Source organism: Perognathus longimembris, chromosome 13 (assembly GCF_023159225.1).
Source record: "Perognathus longimembris pacificus isolate PPM17 chromosome 13, ASM2315922v1, whole genome shotgun sequence".
NCBI lineage: Eukaryota > Metazoa > Chordata > Mammalia > Rodentia > Heteromyidae > Perognathus > Perognathus longimembris.
In genome coordinates, this window is record NC_063173.1 from 46,767,940 (window position 1) to 46,783,104 (window position 15,165).

A 15,165-nucleotide genomic window follows, 5' to 3' on the forward strand; every position below is an offset into this window, starting at 1 on the left:
TGTATCAACTCTTCGGATCTGAACCACTTAAATTTTGTCTTCTGTTCAGTTCCTTCCTAGGTAGGGTAAGGCCCTCCACACTAGGGAGCTGTCTGCTTTCCTCGGTCTACTCACAATGATCTCATCCAGAACCATCCTCACGAACCATGCAGAATGTCATCTGACCCAATGCTGGGCACCCCGTAGCCTAGTCAAGTGGACTTAAAAAATTAACTATCACTCTAGATCTCACACTGGATGAAAGGTAGTTTTTAATATCTACCTCTGTACAACAAGGTCATTCTCAACAGTAGTGACACTGTAAATCCCTATACAGCAACAGTCAAACCAGAAATAGACAGTGAAGCTTTTGGCCATGGCAGTAAAGAAACAAGCATTCCAACACACACACACACACACACACACACACACACACACACACACACACTCAAGATGGCAGTATTCCAGTTTCTGCTCTTGTCCTTCCAGTCACTTTGCTGTCATTTATTTTAAATCTATTCTCTTAACTGCAGGGGTGTCTAGCACCAGGAGGAACTGCACGCAAAGAGAATTCCGATGACTACGGATGCTTGCTCTAAATGAGCATGTATTCTCATATCCACAGGTGTCAGGTCTGTTGGAATTTGTGGGTTCTTCCAGATCACTGCCCTGCATGCACAGTTCTTTTTCACAGCTTTGTAGCACAGCCTGACCATGGTTAAATACATGCGTATGATCAAAACCTGCCCAAACGCACCACCATCACTTACAACTGAGACACCACTGTAACATCCTTTTTTTCCCCCAAAGAAGCCCTTAGATGGCTTTAGATTGACTTTAAAATTCCTTACCAGAAACTCATCACTTAGTTATTGGTCTCTGCCCTGTCCTTGGCCAGCCAATAGGAAGGGGTATTGGGAGGGGGAGTCTAAATGCTAGAGGACAGGGGATGGAATGAGGTCAGGAGGCCGTGGAGATGCCATGACTGCAGTATGACCGGTGGTTTCTAGGTGTGGTGGATGGAGTGAGGCAGAGCCCCTAGCTTCATGGGTTTGGCCCCGCTAGACGGTGCCCATTTAGCTAATTCCTGAGAATGAGCAGTGCTCTGAGCAGCATCTGTGATGCTGATGGCATTAGAAACAGTGTTCTGAGTGATAGTTTGCCTCTGCTGGCTGTGAGGCTGTCCCCCCACCCCCGGAGTTGGCCTCGGGAGACCCTTGCCCTTCCTCCCTCCCCTCCCTTTCCCTTTCAGCTCCACATTCTGTGGAAGCAGCTGTTCTAATTAAAAATCTCATAAATACCAGGAGATAAGGATCCAGGGGTTTTGGTTTTTATTTCTGCCAAGACTCCCCAGAGAGTCCTTTCAGTAGGAAAGGGCCCTTTGGAACTGAGATTTTTTTTTTTCTCCCTCCCAGACTTCAAAGACAAAGCTTCTTAAAAACACAACATCTGTTAAACTGAACTTGAACCAGGAGGCAGGAAGGTCCTGCGGGAGGAGGGGATAGAGGACAAGGGACAGTTTGCTTGCTGTCTCTGGGGGAAAGTTCCCCAAGGTGGTCCTGCCCAGTGTTGGGGCTGGGCAGTGGCTCTCATAAAAGCAGAGGATGTGGTCCAGAGAGACATCAGATTGGAAGCTGGACTTTAGGCTATCTGCTGCCCAAATAGCATCCAGAGTCATTGCCCTGGAGCCGGCATGCCAGCAGTCAGCAAGAGGACTTGGGCCACAGGGCTAGCTGTTCCCACTTGGGAGGCCTCTGTGGTCATTGGGGTTTCTTTGCAGCTGGGAATTTGCCAGACTTCCTTGGTGTTGGTGTTGGTAGTGATCAATTTTTCTCCATCTTCCTTCTCTGTCTCTCTCTCCCATCTCTGCGCCCAGTCATCCCCTGAGCTCCTGTGGCACAGAGATAAAAGCTCTCAAGTCCTCACCTCAAAGTGTTCACAGCATGGTCCAGCCAATAGGTCACTTCCAAAAGACAACAAAAGCTGCACACTTTGGTTATGTGACTATGGCTGTTACTGTGAAAGTCATAAAGCAACCATTTTGAGGGCCTGGAAAATGGAGGCAAAGATTACCCCGGTCCCGCCTCTTCTTGTGCCACCTTCTTTACATGTGGGCTTGTGTGAATGGAGTTGCCACCCATTCCATTTGCTTCTGTACCTCTTACCCCATGACAGTGTGTGGGGTTCCTTCCTGGGCCTCATGAGGCTAGGGGGCATGCTGGTGGGCATACATCTTGTTTCTGGTGGTTACTGCTGCCATCCCACCTGCTGGTAGCAGTTTCCAGGTCTGGTGGGTAGGAATCATAGGTCACTCAGACCAATTGGAACTCCAGACCTAAAAGATATGTAGTCTAAGACTGTTCCATGTCCTATTAGCTCCATCTTCCATTTGAGTCATGAGCAGAAAGGTGGTTTGATGTTTCATCTGAAATTTAAACTTAACCCAGCATCCTGTAGTTTGTTTGGTAGCGCTGGGTCTGGAGTTACTTTGAAGTGTATGTGTGTGTTAGCCAGCTTTCAATTACTATAACAAATATCTGAGACCATCAACTTCTAAGTAGGAAAGGCTTGTTTTGGTTCTAGTCTGTCGTTGGTTGGATCTGTTGTTTAGGCCTGTGGCAACTCATCCTGTGGAAACATAGTGACACAAAACTTCTCCCCTTGCCAGGCATTGGTGGCTCACACCTGCAATCTTAGCTATTCAGGAGGCTGAGGTCTGAGGATCACGGTTCAAAGCCAGCCTAAGGCAGAAAGGTCCACGAGACTCCCCCCCACACCTTTTTTTTTTTTGCTGTCCTAGGGCTTGAACTCTGGGCCTGGGTGCTGTCCCTGAGCTTCTTTTGCTCAAGATGAGTGCTCTACCACTTGAGCCACAGCACTACTTCTGGCTTTTTTTTGAGTAATTATTGGAGATGAAGAGTCTCACAGAGTCTCCTGCCTAGGCTGGCTTCAAACTGCAGTCCTCAGATCTCAGCCTCCTGAGTAGCCAGGATTACAGATGTGAGCCACCAGTGCCCAGACCATGAGACTCTTATCTCCAATTAACCACCAGAAAACTGCGAGTGGCACTGTGGGTCAAAGTAGTAAAGTACTAGCCCTGAGCATAAGAGCTCAGGGACAGAATCTAGGCCCTGAGTTCAAGCCCCATATGACCGGGGGGGCGGGGGAAGAAAACACAAAAAACAAAGCCAAAGCAAAAAAACCTGCTCCCCTCACAGCCAGAGAGCAAAAGAAAGGAAAAAGAAGGGCAAGGCCTCAAGCTCCTCTTCATGGCTATACCCATAGTGACCTGAAAACTTCCCACTAGGCCCTGCCTCTTAAAGTACCATTTCCCTACAGTGCCAAGCCAGTGGCCAAGCCCTTAACACATGGGCCCTCAGGGGCAATCCAAAGATCTTGTAGTTGATGCCTTTTTATTCAGTGATGGAGAGCTCTCTTCCTAACTTGGAGCTTCCTGTCTTTCTACCATACCTCCTCTGGCAACTCTAATTTCTGCTTTGCATCTTAGCATATTTGAACGGCACTGAGTTCCTGCAGGCCCACTATAGGCAGGTCCCACCAAGCAAGGCCCCACCTCTCCAGTGGGCAGTCTCCTTCTGAGAGCCTGGGGTGGCTGCAGATGCTTGCTTTGCTGTGCAGCAGGAGGTGTGATTTAGCACTTCCTCTAGGGTCCACAGAGTGCTTCCTGCTGTGTCCCAGCATCTTAGGCCTAGATGACAGCAAGAAGTGAGCTCTTCTTGTCATGGTAGAGGAAGCCTGGTTAAGGATGTGCACATATCTGAAGCTGTAAACCCATGGGGGCCCCTGACATTTTTTTTTCTCCATTAGTGAATTTATTTTTTATTCTCTGGCATCTTTGGGTGATAAAAATATAAGGCTAAATTGCAGACAGTTTAAAATAGAGAAGAGAAACGCAAAAAGCAGTTGGAGGCTAGGAAGATGGGGTACTGCCTTGTGGTTAAATGGATTTTCTGTTTAACTGAGGGTTAAGTAGAAAACTCGTTTTGATCCAACCTCTGTTGTTGCCAATCTTTCTAAAATGTATTAGCCTGCTCCCTGGTTTTCCTAAGTGCACCATAATGACCATAATTGAATCTCGGTGCTGGCGGAGAAACCTGCTGTAAATGTCAGTCTTCAGTGTGCAGGCTGGTGCCTGGGCTGGGGGAGCCTGCGGGCATGGGCGACATGCTGTTCACACTAGTGGGACCACGCTGGGTGTGGAAGAGAAGGTCCTCCTGGAACAGGACTCGTCTAGGACGTACCTGGCGGATAGAGGAGCTAGGCCTGAAGCTAGCAGACACACAGGGTGGTGATGGTGACCACTAGCTCACTGAGCCTCAGTTTCCTGACCTGGGAATTGGACATGAAACCTTTCTTTGCAGAGGTGTTGCTGAGCTGGGGCGGTGGGGGGTGCAGCGCAAAGATGTGAGTGGACTGCGCCCCTCCTCAAAATCACCAAGCCCACCTCATCCAGGAGCCCACATCTAGCTTCTCATTCTGACTCCCTTCTTCAGCTGCATCCTGGAGGTTTTGCAGTCAGATTGCCTGAGCCCAGTGAATCCTGACTGCCTCTCAAACACCTGTGGTCCTTTACAGGAAGGGATGTAAAGCCAAGTACCATGTCTGGGTTCAGCCTCGTTCTCGTAGGACTCGGAAAAGCGTATCTGGGTCATCGGGCTTTTCTGGATTTGCCTCCTTGGAGTTTGCACGGGCAGCATGGGATGAGGAAAGACACTTCTTCTGTCAGCACTATTTTTGCCACTCTGGCTAGTGTTCACCACTCCTCAGGACTCCCCTGGGCTTGGAATCAAAGGAAGTCCCTGGGAGTGACCTGCAGTCTCTGGAGGCATCTTGGACCTTCATAGGAGATTTCTCCCTGGATCAGTGATGCTGGGCCTCATGTATAGTACTTTTTATTTTCCTTTGTTCCATCAGTTGTGGGGCTTGAACTTGGGTCCTGGGTGCTATCTCTGAGCTTTTTTGCTCAAGGCCAGCTTTGAGCCACTTTGAGCCACAGTGCTACTTCTAGTTTTCTGGTGGTTCATTGGAGATAAGAATTTCATGGACTTTTCTGCCTGGGCTGGCTTTGAACCTCAGTCCTCAGATCTCAACCTCCTGAGTAGCTAGGATTACAGGTGTGAGCCACTGGCACCTGGCTTATGTAGTACCTTCTGTGCTCCCTCTTTCCGCCCCTGGGACATACATTTCAAGGGGCACTTGTTTTTGTCCTTATCCTGGGAGGAACCCTGCCAAATGATGGGTGCTGGGCTAACCACCCCTGGGTCCTGTACAGGACTCTGCCCAGTTGCTCAGAGGCCAGTGCTTACTGTTGTTGTTGTTGTTGTTGTTTTCAACTGGCAAGGCTTGATCAGGACTCTGTGCTCCCACTTGACTTACTTGCTTACAGCTGGTACTCTGTCATTGATGCCTGCCTGCTTCCAGTCTTGCATTTTGCTGGCTAATTAGAGGTGAAGGCTTGAGGACTTTTCTGCTCCGGTTGGATTCAAACCACAATCCTTCAGGTCTCGGCTTTCTAAGTAGCTAGGATTATAGACACAAACCACTGGCACCTGGCTCTACTATTTTTGTCTGTCTTCTGCCTTGCTCTTCAAGCATTCAAACCACAGTCCTCTAGGTCTTGGCCTCCTAAGTGGTTACAGGCATGAGCCACTGGCACCTGGCCCTACTCCTACTTCTTCTGTCTTCCGCCTCCCTCTGCAACTCCCCCACTGTTGGACACCCTAGAATGCCACCCGGGATGGAGTTCCTGGCTGCGGCCACTGGTGTCACGGGGAGGAACAGCAGCCTGCGTGCCAGGCCCCTGCCTGTGTGCCGAGCCCGTGTCAGGCTGCTTTATTTATGCTTTTATCTTTAATGGGAAGGCTGCAAGCAATGGCATAGTTTGTGAATATTTACAGGCAAATTACTACAGGGAGGAAATGAATTCACTATCTCCCACTGTTAATAGATCAGGCTGTGGTTCCTTGACGCCTGCTCCCACAACCCTCCCCTTTCTGTCTTGTAGCTCCTTGTCGTCTCTTCTGCCAACTCTAAAGGAGCTGGCTGTATAATGCTCTGTGTACCTACTATAGGCCAAACCCGATTCTGAGGCTGGGGTTACCCAGACAAACACCATGTGCCTGGATAGGTTCTTCCCACAGGGCCCCGGGAGAACACTTGCTTGGCAGAATGGGGTACCTTCCCCCTGAGCCTTGAAGTATCTTTTCCTGAAGCAGAAATAGCAAGCCAGACAGGGGATCGACACAGGCCAGCTCTGGAATGTAGAAGGGAGGAGCACTGAGGAGCACTGAGGTAGTAAGTCCTCTGGTAGGGTTACGGCACAGCCGCCCTGAGAGGAAGAAGTAGGCAGACCTAGAAATGGGCTTTCCCAGGCCTGGTTTATTCTGCTTTTGAGGTGGGAAGGGAGGTGTGGATAGGGGAGAGATTTTCCAGCCTTCGTGGCTCACATTCCTCCGGCGGAGGAGGGTAGATTGGCCCAACTCTGATGAGGAGAGGAACCTGCAACTCTGGAATCTTGCTGTTTTCTGGCTGTGCAGCCTTGGCCACATTGTGGCATTCGGAACCTCAGTCTTCTCATCTGGAAAGTGGTTTAAGGAGAGCCTTGGTCCTGGGGGATGACAATGTGAGCAGCAACTTGGAATCTTCTGGGTCCATTAACAAAACCCTTCTTAAAACAGGGGCCATGACCTGCCAGCTTCCTGGGGGTGAGGGTGAAGCGCTCCGGAGTCCTCTTCTTCAGGCCTTTGAGCATGTCTCCAGCACCCTGGCTTTTAACCCATGGTGTTGGGGACAGCTGTGCCTTTAAGAGGCCACAGCTGGCTTTAGCCCGTCCCCTCTTCTTCCTCCTTCCACAGGAAGAGAAGCCCCCGCCTCCAGGGGCGAGCACGTGTCTGATGGCCGGGGACCCCAGAACCCAATCCTTGGGGGGCTGGGTCTCCGCCCACAAAGGAAGTCCCCTGACATCACTTGAAGGACAGCCCTTGTGGCCAACCTGTAGTCCCTCTCTTGTGCCCACCCTTGGGGGTATATCTGTTGGCTCCTCATTTAAATAAATCAGAATGCCCCAGAGGTATTCTCCGAGACCACCACACGCTCGTGTCTTTCCTTGGGCTGGCGGGCATGGGGTCTCACAACCATACGCGAACGGAAGCTGCATTGGGACCCCGCTCCTGCGATTAATCCCGATGGCCAGGGGACGTGAGAGAGCGAGTATGGATCCCACACAGAAGAAGCAGACAAGCCCAGGAAACCCCCCCACCCCACGCAGATGGGGGGCGGTAGAGCGAGGCCCGGCACCATGGTTGATCTGTTTCTTGGTTCTGTTATTTTATGAGAAGTGGCCATTAGCAAAACATGGTCTCTACAAAGGTCAGAGTATGAGGATAGCCAGAAACTGATGGCTTAGTCATCTTGAGGCCCTGCCTGGCTGGAGGCCCCCAGCCAGTGTGTTCTGCCTATTGAGTAGAGAGAACACAGCCTGTTAATGAAGGCCTGGGAGCGTGTCTGCCACTCACTGTCCACATGGCTGGGTAGCTGGCTGCCCACCTCACCCAGATTTCAGCCAGAGGCCCCTTCCACCTCACCTGCTTCCTGGGGAAGGGTCGGGGGGTGGTCAGGTTCTTCCATGCAGGCCAGATGCTGTGGCTGCCAAGGGCTTGGGAAGCATCAGGAAGTGGCAAAGGAACTTTAAAACGTGTTTTCTACTTTTAATAGTTGTTGGAAGATACAATGGCGTACTTCTAGAGCAGCAGGATGCATGCACGCACAGCTAACACAAGTGCACAGGGCCTCTGTCAGCTTCTTGATTTATCACAGGACAGTATTGCATCGATCTTTGTTGCTCTAGATGCAGTAATAGCACATAGTAGGTCTACAGATCTTTCTTCCATACTGAATAAGTGGAATCTTCCAGCAATGTGTCATATGTGTGTCTTCTCTTCACATCCAAGATGTTTGGTATTGACATAGGATTAGAGAGCCTTTTAAACAGCATGCCCTCAGTCATCTAGCCAGCAACCTTTTCTTTCCTCTTAAAGCTTGGGCCAGGAGTTTGGCCTAGTGGTAGAGTACTTGCTTAGCATGCACAAAGGCCTGGGTTTGATTCCTCGGTACCACATACACAGAAAAAGCTGAAAGTGGTGCTGTGGTTCAAGTGGTAGAGTGCTAGCCTTGAGCAAAAAGAACTCAAGGACAGTGCTTAGGCCCTGAGTTCAAACCCTAGGACTGGCAAAAAAAAAAAGAACTAAAAGCTTTATGTATGTATGTATACATACACACATGGTGCACGTGCACACACACACACACACACACACAGATCTCAGATGATCAGTTCAATTCATTTTGACCTTGCAAAGATATAGCCCCATCATGATAGAGACATTTCCCTTCATCACAGAAATTTCCCTCCATCTATTCCCAGACATTTCTCGTTCCCTCCCTAGAAGCAATGTTCTAGAGCATTCTATAAAATAGTGTGGACTCTCCTGTCTGCCTTCCTTCACTCAGCTAACTATTGCTTAGAACATTCATAACCCATGTATCAGTAGTTTCTTGCTTTTTAATTGCTGTGTACTGTACTCTCCTTGTGTACATCTAATATCTGTTTATTCACTCTTGCGTGGCCATTATGTTGTTTTAATTTTTTGGCTACTGTGTAAACAGACTGCTATGGACATTTGAGCACAGCTTTTTCATGAGTACATTCATTTTCTTCCCTTGGATGAATGTCTTGAAATTACAAAACTACAAGAGTATGCTTAAGTGTCCAGCTACCAGGCTATTTTCCAAAGTGACTTCTACTAGTCAGGTGTGAAAGATCCTGTCTTCCATATCTTGCCAACACTTGTCCAAACAGCTTTTTAAAATTAACTAAGTTAGCCAGTCCTGGGGCTTGAACTCTGGGCCTAGGTGCTGGTCCGTAAAATTCTTCTTCTTAAGGCTAGTACTCTACCACTTGAGTCACAGCACCACTTCCAGCTTTTTCTGAGTAGTTTATTGGAGATAAGAGTCTCATGGACTTTCCTGCCTGGGCTGGCTTTGAACTGGGATTCTCAGATCTCAGCCTCCTGAATAGCAGGTGTGGGCCACCACCAGTACGTGGCTGATCAGCTTTTAAAGTTTAGACTTTTTTTGTATCTCTCTGTTTAGCTAGTGATGAAGGGTGTCTTTTCTTAGACTTCTTGTCTTTCTTGAAATATCTGTTCATCTTCTATCCAGTTTTTATTGGGTTGCCTTTTTATTGTGGAGCTGAAACAATTTTTGAAATGCGATTCAAAGCAATGAATGATCATTAAAGTAATGCTTACTTTCTAGTGTCCTGAAGATTTTGCAGTAGGCAAGAGTTTCTTGGAACATTTGAAAAAAAACAGTAACTACAAAAGGAAGATTTGATAAATTAGACATTGTTAAAATGAATTTTTTCTGCTAATCAAAAAATATACAGTTAAGGAGACAAGTAGGAAAGTTAGACTGAAAGGACATAATGATGGCTTGTATACGTAGAACATTCCATTTTTGAAGACTGACTTGTACCAGAAATTTCTTGGTCCTACATGCTCCAAAAGTCCCATTCCCTGCCCATAGCCAGAAAGCTGTTTATGGACACACACACACACACACACACACACACACACACACACACACCTCCTTAAGCTGTTTATGGACACACACACACACACACACACACACACACACACACACACACACACCTCCTTAACTCCCAGAGCTCTTGGAGCCATTCACAGTGGCTTTGCTATGGCCTTGCCCTCATTGTCTGGACCAGCATTAGGTGGCATGGCCCCTCAGTCCCCCAGCATCTACATCTTCCCCCCCCCCCGAAAGTTGCCCTCCCATTTGCTGTCCCAGCAGCTCTGTGGCTCAGCCTTCAGGGTTCAGCTTCCCTGCATCCTTACCAAGGAAGCTTCTAGAAACCCTAGGAGGACTTCCTGGGAGGAGTCAGGCACAGCCTGAGGTGCCATTTTGAAGCTCATTTTTTGATAGAGCTACAAAACATCCACAGTCTGGTGGCTGAGTGGACAGTGGTCTTTCTCAGGCTCTGCTGCAGTGATTCCTCCTGGAACAGACCCCTCTCTCTACCCCGTAGCTTCTGGAGCCTGTGGAGGGACTAGAATGGCCATGGGAATAGTGGAGCAACAACTGACTGTTGTTGCCAGTACTGGTCTATACTTCCCGCTGCTCTAGGCAAGCTCAGGCCTCCCCCTCGGCCTTTGGTTCCCAGCTTCTGGTCTTCCTCTCACCCTATTCTTCTCCTAAATCATTTTATTCCTATCTTTATAACATCCGTGTCAGCCGATTACTTCTGCTCAGAATGGTACGTGTTGAGAATGCGTCCAGGCATTGCTGCCTCCAGCACTGCCCCCTTCCTCCCAAACTGGGTTGGACTCCTCAGAATAAGCTCTCTGGGGATGCTATGCTATCGTTTCTCCTATTTATTTCAGCGTAATGAAATATGAGTCTGATATTCTTTGTCTAGCGTGTGGCTCCTTTCTAAGACAGCAGACTCAGAAGGCGGCCGCCCCCTCTGCCTGCTTCTCAGCTGGGTGGGCCCCAGCCCTGGGGGGGCTTCTGTTCAGAGAACCAGAAGGCTCTGTGGGGAGAGGCTGCTAAGAGCTCAGGCTGGGTTCTGAGTGGTGTTGAGAATTCCAGGCTTAGCCTGGCTGTGCTCTTTCTTCTAAGTTATCCATCAAGAACGCCAGTGGACTGGGCTATAATAAATGTACAGTGCCACATAAATAAAATGTATCAATAAATATTTGTGGTGATTTTAATCATCCCTCACCCCAGTAATGAGACAAAGCGTCATTCTAAATCTGAAAGAAGCTTGGTGCTAAAACCCAGATGTTCCCCCAGCAGCTGGAGACATGTTGTATTTTGTTATATCAATGATATATAAAAGGGTACATATAAAATAAATGTAGGGTATACATTTTAATAACATATGTCACACACCAGTCCCTACTACCCAGGACCAGAATCACCAAAGGGCTAGCATGCCTTGGAGCTTGGAGCTCCAATTTCACTTTTCAATGGAAATCCATTGCTGTGATAGTTTCTACTCATGGATGGATCAATCCAGTGACTTCTTCACTGAGCTCTACCACTATGGGTCCTTCAGAGCCCTGAGGCCTGTGGCTAGTAAAGAGGAGAGAGAGAGAGAGAGTGCCCAGTCTTCTTATTGGTGTGGCCCTCCCTCTGCAGGGCCAACCTTCTCCTTTCAGAACCTCCTTTGTCCGTCCTAGGTGCTTACAGCCCCTGAGGCCCATTTTCCACCCAGCTTGTGACTTTGGCAAGGTGGTTTCATACTGTTTACAATATCCCCTTTGTTGGGAGCTCCCTCCTCCCTTTCCTTTTCACACTTAGGTGCTTAACAGACTTAACAGGACTGAACTTGGCACTCCTTCCCTCTGTGTGTATATGTGTGTGGGGGTGGTGGTGGTGGTGGTGGTGGTGTTGGGATGGACCCCAGGGTCTCCTGCATGCTCCTCTAGCACTGTGTCTCTGAGTTAGCTTCAAGCCAGCCAAGCAGCACCTTGGATGCGGCAGTTCTGCTTACCGGTCAGTACCCAGTCAACTTGGCAGATGGGCTGTGGGGCGAGATCTTGCAAGCAGATGGTGATGAATACTTGCTACTTAATGCCTGCATGACCATGAACCTCCTGTCCCTGTCCACCATAGTGCCTGCTGGCAGTGTGGGGGGGGGGGCAGACAGTGAGCGGGAGAGATGAGGGTGCCTATGGAAGCACCGGACCATGCTGTGTGTGTGATCTGTGGACCTTTGCTCACCCACTCTGGATGGACATTGAGGCTCTTGTGGCCCTGTGCAATCTGCAGAGCCTGTGTTCTGTGCTCCGCTTGAATGGTGGGCAGACTGAGGCTCAGAGAGGTGGCAGGAGAGGGGGTTGCCCTGATCTTGCAAGTCTCAGAGTAAAAGCAAGCCTCCCGTGTGTTGCTGGACAACACGTTCCAGAGCTCCTGGGGGAGAGGGGGGTACCAGCTCCATGCAGAGGACTGGACACAAGCAGGTGCATCAGAGCCCCGGGCTGTGATACCAGCATTGGGTAGATTCAGAGGGATATCCTGTGGCATCCTCTGTCCCTAGCCTCATGGATGGCACCTGTCACACAAGGGGAATGGTCCTTAGTGGCCTCCATCCTAGCCCTGCTTGGGGTAGAAGTGGCTGAAGTGTCTTTCTTATCTGGGCACTGACTCTTTTCATGGGTCAGCATGACCTTTGATAGAAAGGCAGACTGTTTTTTACTGTTAGCCAGAGTGGGGCTTTACCAGGAGGGTGCACAGATACTTGCACTGGCAAGATCGGATGTGGGGGGTGAGTTGGACAAAGGTGGAACCAACTCTAAATCTAAACAAATTGAGACATTCTGAGCTCCTAGGAAATAATCGTGATATAAGCCACCTGATACCAGGTTTTGAACCCAGCAGGGCATTTTACTGGTTCATTGGAGATGAAGTCTTGCAGACTTTATTTACTTATTTATTTATTCATTCATTCATTCATTGGCTGGCTTCAGAACTGTGATCCTCCAGATCTCAGTCTCTTAGTAGCTAGCTAGGATTATAGGCATGAGCCACTGGCCAGGAAGGCTACCATTCTTCAGTGTTTGCTTTGTGGTCAACTGACCTGCATGCAATTACTTATTTCCACATGAGCCTGAGGATGCATGGTCAGGACCTGCATTTTGCAAATCAGGAAACTGAGTCTCAGAGAGGGAGAAAATCAGGTCCCATGGCAGTGGGACACAGATGGGATTCCAGAACCCAGACTTATCCCCTCCTAACCTGCAGCTGGGATCCTTCCACAGGCATGGATGAGGCAGACCTGAAAAAAGGCACACTGTATGCATCTCTGTGAGGTGTCATTTGCTTTAAGACAGCTGACAGCAGTGGCTCAGAGGGCAAGAGCTGGATTATCTGTCTATCTAAGCTCCTTCGTGCCTTAGTGTTTTCATCTGTAAAAGATAAGCAGTACTCAGCTGATCTCACTATGAGGTGTTCAAAATTCAAGTGGACCAGGCCCAAACCAACATTGTATAGATGTGGGCAGGTGTGGGCCTCATCACTGCCCAGGCTAAAGCCAAGGCCCAGTAGCTGGCAGCGTGCACTTTTGCTGGGCCAGCAGTGGCCTGTTCTCTGTGAGGATGCTCTGTGGAGGCCTCAGTTGCCCTCAGGGGTCCTGGTTCAGCCTGCCCGACAGCCCTGAAGCCCTTCACTGAAGCTCGGCCACTGTGCTTTTCGTGTCTGCTGTGGAATTAGAAAAGAAAAGAAAAACCTGATGATCCGTCTGACCCTTTCTGGATTTGTTGTGTGGCTTTAGGATGAAGTCCTTAGCTTCTCGGAGCCTCAGTCTCCTCATCTGACCAAGGCAGATCATGGCCTCTGAAGGAGATTGTGGGGGAATTAATCAGGCTGATTTATGAAGCAGGGAAGGTCTGTGCTCCTTTGAGCATGATGGTGACCTTGTGCAGATAGAAGGGTGTGTTCTAGGATTAGTGGTGCGGTTTGGAAGCCGGCTGGGGAGGAGTGCGCACTATATACCCAGAATTACAGTATTTGGAGGATGAGTTAAAAAAAAAAACTATCCAAGATCAGTAGGATAGGAGGCTTTATTTTCATAGTCTTGTCAGCAGGACACCGCAGGCGTGAGGAACAGAGACAACAATAATCTATGTTCCCAATCTATCCCCAGAGGATCTGGGGAGAGGTGGCCCTGCCCTCCTCCCACATCCTTATAAGTCAGGAACACACAGGGTGTGGAGGGGCCAGGAGACACCCCTAAAGCCCTCCTCTGGTGCTAGAACCCTCCCCAAAAGACAGTGTGCCTCTTGTACAGAGGAGAGGGGCTGCTCAGGATTTTCTGGGCTGTTAGGACACCCATTATGAGTGTACCTTGTTTTGCTACTGAGATAGTTAGGAACTTCATGGCTTGACTGTAAAGAGTCCATGGCGCATGCGGAATCCCAGCTTCTCAGGGGGCTGAGATCTGGAGGGCTATGATGTGAAGTCAGCCCAGGTGGGAAAATTTTCAAGATTCTTATTTCCAACAAACCAGCAAAAAGCCAGGCTCGAGGTGTGGCTCAAATGGTAGAACTCCAGCTAAGCAAGTATGGGACTCTTTGGAGTTCAACCCCTCTGTACTGGCAAAAAAAAAATTCCCCAAACCCTATATATGTATATGCACATACACATAATGCATGTATATGCACACATACATGTATATATGTATATACACAGATGTTGAGTATTACAATGCAGGCAGCCATGTTCTAGACATGCCATTGTCTCAGTTATTGGAAGTTTCTCCCTTGTGGAGCTCTAGACTCCAGTGGGAGAGATGGGCAATTAAATGTATATCCAGTGTGAATATTATTTATAGACAATACATGCTGGGTTATAAAAACCTATATAAATTATGTACATAAATAAATATTTACTGTTAGCTCGTATATTATGTATAAGAGATGTATATTGAATTAGATATGTGGAGCAGCAGGAAATTCATTGATCAGTGGTAGGAGCTGCATTTGATGGTAGCTGGGGAGTTAGTTACCCCCTGCTCTGAGAGGTGACATGAACAGAGGTGAAGGTGCAGTGGAAGTGTCTGTGGGATGGGATGGCTGAGGCAGAGGGAACTGCAGACTCAGGACCATGAGGAGTGGTGAGCAGTGTGAATGGCCATCAGCAGAGGTAGGTGAGGAGGAAGCAGTCAGGGGAGCCATGGGGACCTTGCAGACTCCTGAGATGCAGACTCATGTCTGCCCTGCTAATGCTTGGGCACACAGTAGGTGCTCCTGAGATGTGGTATCTGCCCTGCTGATGCTTGGGCACACAGTAGGCGCTCCTGAGATGCGGTGTCTGCCCTGCTGAGCTTGGGCACACAGTAGGTGTTGCTTAGGTACATTTGCATTTGCGCATTCAGCTTTCTTAAGTGCTTTGTGGTTGGCAGAGTGGAGGCAGGAAGTGGGAAGTCAGAGATGAAGGCAAGGCATCACCAGGCATCAGGTAGTGTCTGGCGGTCCCCCATCCTGGGGCTTTGGGGGAGCCATGTGGGAGTGCTGTAGTGCTTCTGACCCCTGTCAGCAGTGAGGTGAGGCTCTGGAAGTCCTCTGTCTTGAGTGGTGAAGGACCAAT